This window comes from Pinus tabuliformis, chromosome 4_1 (genome assembly GCF_031772625.1).
Source record: "Pinus tabuliformis cultivar Carrire ecotype Pingquan chromosome 4_1, CPIR1, whole genome shotgun sequence".
Taxonomy (NCBI): Eukaryota; Viridiplantae; Streptophyta; class Pinopsida; order Pinales; family Pinaceae; genus Pinus; species Pinus tabuliformis.
Window position 1 is genome coordinate 609,378,325 of NC_142303.1, and position 11,613 is coordinate 609,389,937.

The window sequence follows — 11,613 nt, forward strand, 5'->3', positions numbered from 1 at the left end:
GAATTTAAAAAACCCATACTTTCACTAGATATTGTAGGTATCGATTTTTTCATTAACATTTTTTATAACCATTTATATTTTTTCATTAACTTTGAGCTCCATTTTTTATACCTGCCAATATTAAAACCCTTTATCCCCTATTGTATGCTCAATATATTATGTTTTTTTTTCCTCAATATATATTCCCCAATATGAATGCACAGGGTATGATATTTCTCCCCTAGTGAAGCTCTCGTGCATATGGAAAAGAAGAAATTGTAGGGGAAGGTGCCTTATCTCCATTAGGAGGATCCAGTCCCATGAACTTGCTAATTCTTTTTGCAAATGCTTATTTTGATGGGGCTTTAGAATTATTACATTGTGGGAGTGGAGGAATTATATTTTTATCAGAGAATCACAATTACAATTTTTTTTGGGAAAGTGGAGAGGGTACAAATATCCACACATAATTAATTGTTCTATGGGGCATATTATTCTTTGTAAATAGGCAATAGATTGAGATTCCAGAATTTGCATTGATTGGGTAAATGATAAGACGACACTTGAGGTATCATTTCTACACAACTAAATGCAGAGGATCAAGACCTTAGCATCGTCTTTCAGGGTTATCACCTTCCACCATGTATACAAGGAAATAAACAAAGAAATGCATATGTCATCAAAGAGCGGTGTAGGTCAACCAAAAAACTTTGTGTTTTTTAAGGAACATGTGCTACTAGGCAGAGGCCCTGAATTGTGATCATTATTTTTTTTGAAACATTACAGGAACAATCTCTATATGTATTGTGTAAATTTTAGCCATAATTGACACTCATTTTTATTGATGTAATTATTGCATATGGTTGTTTGTATATAGACATATATAAACAATTTTCATTTTTAATGAGAAAATATTGGTTTTTTCTTTCTCCGAAATTTATTTATATATAGATATAACAAAAATTTTTAAAAATATTGAATTTATTTTTAAGAAAAATAAAAAAAAGCCCAACTCCGAAAATAAAATTTTACAATCTAATAATTCTTGTATAACCAGTACCAAAAACATATATAAATTTTAAAATGGAAATCAATTCGCTAAATCACCAATGCAAGTAAATGTCACTGCGACTGCAATGCAAATAATGTTCTGGATTCAACGAAAATTTTGCTAAATTCACTGAAATGCAAAGAAATGCGGTATATTTAGTAAAATTTAACATAAAAACTAACTTGCGCTAGAAGGAGGGCTTGAACCTCCGACCTTGTGGTTAACAGCCACACGCTCTAACCAACTGAGCTATTCCAGCGGACGTGTTCTATAATTGTACCTCTAAAAAGACCATAATATATTTCATGAGCATGCCCTGTCTTTGAAATCAAATCCTCGAGATCTAAGTGTTTGATATCGAACATAATAGCGTACGATTCCATACCTCAACAAAATCTCAAATGATTCAAAATGTCGTCACCTTTAATCTGATGCAGATCTTTAAAACGGAGCAGCCACTCCGAAAAAAAATAATTCTTCTAATGAGAATTATCTATCTATTATTTAATATTAATTTTTTTTGTGTTTATCGGATTTTGGATAAAAGGTTATTGGGTGCTTTGTTAATGCACTTTTTGATGTGAAATTATTGGTTCAATATCTCACTCTGTCAAAGTGATATATTGAACATGATTAAAATATAGTTTTACCAAATTTACAAAAAATATATTTAATTCTATTATTTAATATTTATATTTTTTGTGTTTATCGGATTTTGGATAAAAGATAATTGAGTGTTTTGTTAATGCACTTTTTGATGTGAAATTATTAGTTCAATATCTCACTCTGTCAAATTGATATATTAAACATGATTAAAATATAGTCTTACCAAACTCACAAAAAAAATATTTAATTCTCTCTAAATCAAACTAAAAAAATCTTACCCTGTTACCAAATTTCTCATAAATTGTTTCCCTTTTTAATATTTCCATGACCATGACCATGACCATGACCTTGACCTTGACCTTGACCTTGACCTTGACCTTGACCTTGACCTTGACTTTTTAATTCTCTCCTAAATCAAACTAAAAAAATCTTACCCACGTTACCAAATTTCTCATAAATTATTTCCCTTTTTAATACTTTCTTGACTTTGATGCCAAGGAAATGCTTACACATTCATGCTAGGTGGGTTTGCCATTTATATTTGAAAATGAGCCGAATCCAAACACAATTATAAGGAAGCTTTTGCATGGAATGGGCTCAAGGTTAAAGTTATAAAATCACAACTTCTGCATGGAAGAGAAGCAAGCCTAAAGTTATAAAATTCATTGTATTAAGTTTTATTTTAAATTTTTTTATCTGCAAATTTTTCTTTAAGCCCAAAATTCGAAGAACTGTATGTATCTGAAAATATTTAATATTTATTAGTATTTAATAAATTCGGAATATGCTACTTAAATATGGTTGAGTTGATATATGTTATATAATATTTTTGTGATATTAGTGATTTTGAATATAAAAATTATTAGTGTTTTTAGCATAATTTTTTGTTTTTGATAATTTTAATAAAATTATGAATTAAAAATAGATAAAAATATAATTTTTTTACCCAAAAAAATGTTTGTATTTATGGTTTAATGGTAAGGCGTTTTATTTCTAATTAAGGGTTTCTCAGTTCAATTTCTACAATAATATCATGTCAAGGTCATCTACAAAAGACTCCAAGTTTGAAAATAAATGTCTTGAGTTACTATTTGGTGTACTTTTAAGAGACATAATGAAGAGATGACCTGATTACCAACTAAATATAAGAAAGAGATAGTATACCTAGTCTTACTACTTAAGTCTCTTCTAGAGTTGGGGAGGCAACATTCTAAATTAGTGTTATTGTTTATTCCATCCAATTAAAAAGTCTTCATTTTGGCAATTTTGTCTACTAAACATATTTTAGTCCTTGTAATTGATGCTTAAAACATTCATTTGGTTATGGGTCCTAGACTTATAAAGGTAATATCTTATAGGTGTATGTAACCTAAGATTAAAGATGGTATGTCTCATGACTTTAGGACTTTACACATAATTTTTTGCTTAAACTCAGGGCTTCCCAAAGACAAGGCATCCTAAGGTGTTAGGCATTTCCTTTCTTCAATCACAAGGGATTAACCAACCTACACTTACCCACAATCAAACACATCTCTTCACTTAGAGTCTACCCATAACTGCATTCTAATATATCAACTTTAGCAGTTATACAAGTTTCTAACACAAAGGTTTTGCACCTAATAATAGCCTTAAAGCATCTCAAGCAATATGCACCCCAAAACTTAGCCATTTGACACCTGGCTAAATTACACATTGCAAGGAACTTCAATATACCAACAAAGAAGCCACTACATAGGTGTTGGGGTGGCACACAAGGCAATTACCTTAACTTTATTATAGAATGTATAATTCAACAAGTAGAGTACAAAAGAGGAGCTTGGGCATTGGTTCTAACACTTTTATAGAAGTACAGGTAGTCTAAGGAACATTGGCCTCAATGTCACTCTACTTGCACAAACACTTGAAGCATGCACAAATATGCCTTTTGTAATATATATCTTTCAATAAAACACTTAGAATTGCTTTGTCATGACTTACATTCTTGCCAATCCTTCTACTTGAACTCTTCCAAGCTCATCATACAGACTACTCTAAGAACACACGAAACTCAAGCCTCCTACCTATGATCATTAAAACTCAATATTTCCTTCTCTCTTGAGCTTTTGCCTCATATCTTCCAACCTAAAATCTAAATGCTTCGATCCCTCCATGGCTGAATCAAAGTATACCTAAGTGCATGATTTGAAAATCACTCGTGAGTGATCTCAGTTAAATAATTAATGAATGAAGGTACTATAGACTCATGTGCTGGTGTGTGTCTATGTTATCTGAGGCAACGGATCGATGAGATTGCAAAATACACAGACACTGGAAAATGGAAAACAGTAAGAGAACACAGTAAGCAAAGAACACAACACATTAATAAGGAGCTCACCCTATTCTCCAGGGCTACGTCTTCGGTCCAGCTTTCATGGTGGCCTTATTTTATTGTGTCTTTAAAGAAGAGAATTATAATGAGGAGCTCAACTTGAGTCTCCTGAAGCAGAGAATGGTTAGTAGGGTGGTTCTTGGATTCCCCAAGCCACTAGAGTGCACAGACTCTTTCCCTCTAAGTCTCGACCTCAACTGGTCTGAATGGGATGAGTCCAAATTGGTACTTAGTTCCCAACAGATATCCTCCTCGAGATTGCTTGAACCTCTCCAGCCTTCTGTCTACTTAATGCTACCTTAGGTCAGCTCGGCTCTCTATTTTCTGCTTCTTTCTTCACTGTCTCTTTCGTCTTTTCTTTCACTGTTTTTCTTCTCTGGTTCTCCCTCTGTTCTGTTCTCTGTCTGTTCATGGCTTAAAACCAATCTGTCCTTCACTGTTTTATTCCTCTGTCGCCCCTTCGGATCGCCTGCTGCTGTTCGCTTGGAGTTCCCTGCCTGTGCATCATCGCCAACGTCTCATAGGGAAGTGGCCACTTGTCCTCTCACGAACTACGCCAGCTCTTCCTTAACAGTTCAGTATTTCGGTTACGTTGTAAGATGATTCATCTGCCAACTCAGCAGTGAAATTGGATTTCAGACTTTTATATGTCGCGGCTTAATTCCCCGATCAAATCCGGTTTCCCATCGGGCGCAATCTCCACTGTCAGATCTGGAGCCCCTAGATCCTACAATGTTCGCTCTTTTCGCATGGTTGATTTACTCAACCGTTAGCTCACGATGAGAGGCGGTTTTCTCTCTCATCTGCTGGACACGCGTCGTGCAATGTATGGAATCGCTCGTCCTCCTACCAAATCGCTTATTGCCCAATATGCCTCCAATATTCCGCCGGTTTTGGAGCGCGGGACCCGCCTTTTGCCTTAGCGCTTTCCCTATGGTTTCCCGGCTTCCCATGCGACCGAGCGGTCAAGGCCTTTCCTTCTCGAGGGGTTTTGCCCAGCGAAGCTCTAATTGTGCATCAGAAACGGCCTCTATTTTCCGATTTGGGCTTCCTAACTGCCAGTTTGCCTCCTGCACGGCCTCCATGGGCCTTGGTCAGCGCGCTTTGACCGAGGTCCTAGTCGTTCCTTGCTAGCTACAAACTGTCACTGTCCAGAGGTCTTCCTAATAGCTCTTTGTTCATAAATTTTGAAGTCTGTCCTGATTTGATACAGTCATAGCACTTTGCTAATTTTCATGGATCCAATTTGGATCACGGCCTTCCCACTTAAAAAGCTTTTGGACCACCAAAAGTTGGTTTTCAAGCATCGACTAAGTGAGGGTACAATTGTCTCACTTGTCCAATCTCTATCCACTTTGCACTACTCGACTTTGAACCCTTGAGCCCAATTCTGAGGTACTCAACATCTCCTCTGCACGTCGTCCTCACCTTCCTGTCCAGAACTGTGTCTTCTTGCAATTCATTAAGATATTCAGGTAGCAGGTCATCAATAGAAGGCAATTGACTCTGCTCTTCGGGATCCTCAATTAGTGAAGGTTCAAACAATCTCAAGCAATCTGCATTTACGACTGAGTAGATGTGCATGTAAGCTGGTAGATCAAGGCGAAAATCATTCTCACCAATCTTCTCAAGTATCTTGAAGGGTCCATACCTGATAGGCTTTAGCTTTTTACCTTCACCTTGCATCCTGTCCTTGCTAATATACAGCCAGACTTGGTCACCAACTTGGAAACTATGCTCCATCTAATGCTTGTCATGCCTTGCCTTGTATTTGGCTTGGCTCTTTTCTAGCTGTTCCTGTATTGCCTGGTGGATCTCTTGGATTTGTTCAATGAACCTAGTTGCCCTGTCCACATCACTGTGTCCCTCAATTGTGGTGTCTTTACCAAAGACAAAATCTAAAGGATACCTTGGGGTGAAACCAAAACAGGTCTCAAAAGGAGATCTCTGTGTAGAAGAATGTTTTGCTCTGTTGTAAGCATGCTACACATAACCTAAATGTTCATCCCAAAGCTTAGGATGCTTGCTGCAATATCCCCTGAGCAACTGGATCACTATCATGTTGACTAGTTTTGTCTGGCCATCAGTTCCCCACAAATCGGGTGTCTCGATCAGATACAATGGAAGTGGGTAATCCAAAATGAACCCATACATGTTCAAAAAATAGTTTTGCAGCTTGTTCAACTGTAATCTGTTTATTACAAGGTATCAAATTACACATTTCGCTGAACCTATCCACAACAACATACAGATAATCATGACCTTTCCTAGATTTAGGCAGTCCTCCAACAAAATCCATGGAAACACTTTCCCAAGGGTGAGAAGGAACTGGTAATGGAGTGTACAAGCCTAGTTTTCTATTGCTAGGCTTGCTTTTAGCACACATAGTACACCCTCTTACATATCTAGAAACTGTCTCATTCATTTTTGGCCAATAACAAAATCTTTGCAGTTGTGCAACTGTTTTACTTACCCCAAAGTGACCTGATATTAGAGAAGTGTGTGCTTCTCGAATTATCTTTACTCTTTCAATTTGTGGAATGCATAACTTCCCACAATGGTATAAGAGTCAGTCCTTTACATGATAATCCAATTCTTCTACTCGTTTGCCTTGACTTAAAGTTGCATATACATCTTTAAAGTCTATATCTTGAGCATATTGTTCAATGTAGCTCTCATGTAACACAGAATTATGCTTAAGTATAGTAGATGCATTTATAATGGGTCTAGATAACATGTCTGCAACTTTATTATGTATGCCCTTTTTATATCTGATGACTAAATGAAACTGTTGTAGAAAACCCATCCATATATAGTGTCTTGATTGCTGCGACTTAGTTTGGGAGTGTAGATATTGAAGTGGTTGATGATCAGTATGTATTACTGTCTCTTTGCCCATTAAGTAATGTTTCCACTTTTTCACACTTTGTACTAAAGCATACAATTATTTATCATATGTAGGATAGTTAACCACTGTAGAATTACATGTCTCAGAATGATAACATATGGGTTTACCGTGTTGTGTCAACACTGCTCCCATGGCATAGTCATTGGCATCCGTTTGGATCTCAGATGGTCTTTGAAGATCAGGCAATGCTAGTACAGGTGCTGTACTAATCTTTTCTTTGAAGGTGTCAAAGGCTTTCTGCTATTTGCCTCCCCACTGAAACACCTTGTTCAATCATGTTAAAGCATGTAAGGGAGCTGCAATTAAGGAAAAGTTCGAAATGAACTTTCTCCAATATTGTGCTGCTCCTAAGAATCTCCTAACTTCTGTAGCAGATTTTGGTTTAGGCCAGTTTACAATCACTGCCACCTTAGAGGGATCTATCTTCAATTCACCACCCCCTACTATATGACCCAAATAATTCAGAGATGTTTTGCCAAATTCACATTTTGCGAGTTTAACATAAAGTTTTTCTCTTTTCAAAACATCTGGTGTCTGCTTAACATGCTTTAAGTGTTCTTCCCACGTTTGCTAAATATCAGAATGTCATCCAGATACACAATAACAAAATCATCAAGAAAAGGTATGATTACATCATTCATTAATCTCATGAAAGTAGCAAGAGCATTAGTTAAGCCAAAAGGCATAACCAGCCACTCATACAATCCCTGCTTTGTTTTGAAAGCAGTCTTCCATGCATCTTGTTCTGCAACTCTGACCTGATGGTATCCACTATGCAAGTCTAACTTGGAGAAATAAACAACTTCTTTCAATTGATATAAAAGATCATCTATGCGAGGAAGGGGATAACGATTTTTGATTGTTATCTTATTCAGGGTTTGATAATCAATGCACATTCTCCACGAGCCATCTTTCTTTCTCACCAAAACGATTGGTGACCCACATGGTGATGTGCTAGGTCTGATGAACCCTTTCTCGAGCAACTCCTGCACCTGCTTCTTGATTTCAGCATTCTCTAAAGCGGACAACCTGTACATTCCAATGTTAGGCAATGGAGCATCTTGCTGCAAAATAATATCATGCACTATTTCCTTTTTGGGTGGCAGACCTTTAGGTTCTTGAAACAAGATATCATACTCTGAAACAACCTTTTCTAAATCAGCTTGCTGTTTAGCATTACAGCCTTCAAATACATTGGTTTTATCAGGTTTCTTTTCCTTTACAACCATTAGTAAGAATTGTTTGCATGAATTTATCATTCGTTTCATCTGCCCTGTGTTTATTAGAGTATAATTATTCTTGAGCTTATGAGCTCTTACAAATTATTCGATTCCATCTTTAATAAGTAGACACTTGTTCTCAACTCTATAGAAAATAGCTTTTCTGTCATACAAGTAAGGACTTCCTAAAACAATTCCACATATATCCAAAGGAATTATGTCTAACTCAACCTCATCTACAAATGCTGACCCAAAAGAAAACTTGAGTTTGCATTGTCTAGTCACTTGTAGTTGTGCTTTATCATTTAACCATCCTAATGGGTATGGTTTCTTGTGAGGTGTAGTCACTAATCCCAACTTCTTCACAATTGCTTCAGAAATTAAATTTACTTATGAGCCACTATTGAACAAGGTATCAATATTTTGATGTTTGGAAATAACTCGAATATGGAAAAGCTCATGTCTTTTTCTCTCATTTTCTTCATCAATAGTAGATTGTGCAGAATTACTAGTATATGCTTCAGAATTCTTACCTTTTATACATGTGGTTGCAATGGTTGTTTCATCTCCTGAGTCTGACCCCAAATCTTTCTGAATAGCTGCAACAATCTTCTTCTTCTTGCCCTCGAACTTCTTAGGTCTTAGCTTCGGATGCAAAATCCAACAGTGCTCATCATCATGCCCATCCTTTTTACAGTGAGTGCATGAAGCCTTGCTTTTCTGTGCAGTGTTAGCCTTCCTTGCTTTCCATTTCTGCTTTATTTTCTCCTTATTCTTGCTTGCAGTGGGTTGGGATGATCCCCCAACTTCTAGACTTCCATTCTTTCCTCTAGCTTCTAGATGAGTAGATTGTACAGATACCTCATCTATACTAGTGGGATTAAACATGAGGATAATGTGCCTCATGTAGCTGTGTAGACCACCAATGTACTTTAACAGAGTCTCAGGTGAGTCTAATGAGATTCCTAGAATCAATGCTCTTTTTCTAAATTTTTGAGTGTACCCTTGCACACTTTGCCCTTTCAACTGTTGAAGAGTTTTCCAACTCATCATGGCTTGTTGCATGTAGGCCAATGGATAGAACTGTTTTTTGATTGCAGAAACAAATTCACTCTAGACAGAGATAGTCTTACCATGTCTCTTCATGTCAGCTTGGGTCCTACCTTCCCACCAAACCAAGGCAGTGCCTCTAAGGCATAGGCTTGCCAGCTGAATCTTGCTCTTATCTGAACCGATATTCCGCACTTTGCAATAAACATCAATTTGTCTAATCCAATTGTCCAGTTTTTCTGCATTCAACTCTCCATCATATATAGGTAAATCAAATTTAACATCTAGTTTGATAAAAGATGTTTTCTTTTTGTGTTTAGGGCTATTAGGAGGTGTGAGAAAGCTTTCTTCTTTTCCTTTGCCCTTTGAGTGGTCATGGAAGTGAGACTCATCTTCTCCTTTGTCTTGTTTGGAGCCTGATGAATCTTCATCCTTGTGTTTTCTAAAGTCCCTATACATTTCCTCTACCATGGACTTTATGGCTAGGAAACTATCTATGAATTGAGGGTCTGGCCCCATAGAACCTTCCTCTGACATTATCTTCCGAGGATAGACTCTCCCAATTTCAGGATTAGTTTTGACCAACTCTCCTTCTCCTAATTTGAGCTTTGATCTAGTTAGCATTCAACAGCTAAATCCAACACAAGCTTGTCTAACCTTAATAGCCTAAAGCTCTGATACCACTTGATCTGAAAATCACTCGTGAGTGATCTCAGTTAAATAATTAATGAATGAAGGTATTACAGACTCATGTGCTGGTGTGTGTCTATGTTATCTTAGGCAACGGATCGATTAGATTACAAAATACACAGACACCGGAAAATGGAAAACAGTAAGAGAGCACAGTAATCAAATACAAGAACACAACACATTAATAAGGAGCTCACCCTATTCTCCAAGGCTACGTCTCCAGTCCAGCTTTCAGTGGTGGCCTTCTTTTATTGTGTCTTTAAAGCAAAGAATTACAATTAGGAGCTCAACTTGAGTCTCCTGAAACAGAGGATGCTTAGTAGGGTGGTTCTTGGATTCCCCAAGCCACTAGAGTGCACAGACTCTTTCCCTCTAAGTCTTGACCTCAACTGGTCCGAATGGGATAAGTCCAACTTGGTACTCAATTCCCAACAGATATCCTCCACGAGATTTCTTGAACCTCTCAAGCCTTCTGTCTACTCGATGCTGCCTTAGATCAACTCGGCTCTCTGTTTTCTGCTTCTTGCTTCACTGTCTCTTTCGTCTTTTCTTTCATTGTTTTTCTTCTCTAGTTCTCTCTCTATTCTGTTCTCTATCTGTTCATGGATTAAAGCCAATCTGTCCTTGACTGTTCTCTTCCTTTTCCACCCCTTCGGATCACCTTCTGTTGTTCGCTTGGAGTTCCTTGTCTTTGCATCATCGCTAACGTTTCACAGGGAAGTGGCCACTTGTCCTCTCACGAACTGCGCCAGCTCTTCCTAAACGATTCGGTATTTCAGTTACGTTGTGAAATGATTCATCCGCCAACTCAGCGGTCAAATCAGACTTTAGACTTTTATATGCCATGACTTAATTCCCCCGTCAAATCCGGTTTCCCATCAGGCGCAATCTCCGCTGTCAGATCTGGAGCCCCCAAATCCTACGGTGTTTGCTCTTTTCGCGCGGTTGACTTGCTCAACTGTTAGCCCGCGATGAGAGGCGGTTTTCTCTCTCATCCACTGGACACGCATCGTGCAATGTATGGAATCGCTCGTCCTCCTGCCAAATCCGCTTACCACCCAATATGCCTCCAATATTCCACCGGTTTTGGAGTGCGGGACCCGCCTTTCACCTTAGCGCTTTCCCTATGGTTTCCCGGCTTCCCATGTGACTGAGCGCTCGGGACCTTCCCTTCTCGAGGGGTTTTGCCCAGTGAAGTGCTAATCGCGCATCAGAAACAACCTATGTTTTCCGATCCGAGCTTCCTAACTACTAGTTTGCCTCCTGCGCGGTCTCCATGGGCCTCGGTCAGCGTGCTTTGACCGAGGTCCTTGTCGTTCCTTGCTGGCTACAAACTGCCACTGTCCAGAGGTCTTCCTGATAGCTCTTTGTTCATAAATTTTGAAGTCTATCCTGATTTGATATAGTCATAGCACTTTGCTAATTTTCATGGATCCAATTCGGCTCAGTGCCTCACACCATCCACTTTAAATAGGAGTGATGTACAACCATTTTTCCCCACACTAGAATGCCTTGCTACTAACTCCAAGGTAAAGTGGAATTGTGGCCCTCATGATGCCCACATGACTATGAGGTGATTATAGACATATTGACACAATTTTCTAAGGAATTTTTACCTTGTACCTCATGATCATGCCACTTCAACTTGCCTAATGCACTTCATGGGTTACAGGTCCCTAGTAAATTTTCCTTTAAAGAAAGTGACATCTTCAATAATTCCCAACTTCTCAACTCATGCCAT

General features: G+C 38.0%; 1 non-coding gene across 1 annotated transcript; it reads right to left on the minus strand.

Moving 5' to 3' along the window:
* Positions 1-1,215: 1,215 nt before the first annotated feature.
* Positions 1,216-1,289, minus strand: TRNAN-GUU (transfer RNA asparagine (anticodon GUU)). The gene has a single exon. It is a non-coding gene; the product is annotated as a tRNA-Asn (tRNA).
* Positions 1,290-11,613: the final 10,324 nt, after the last annotated feature.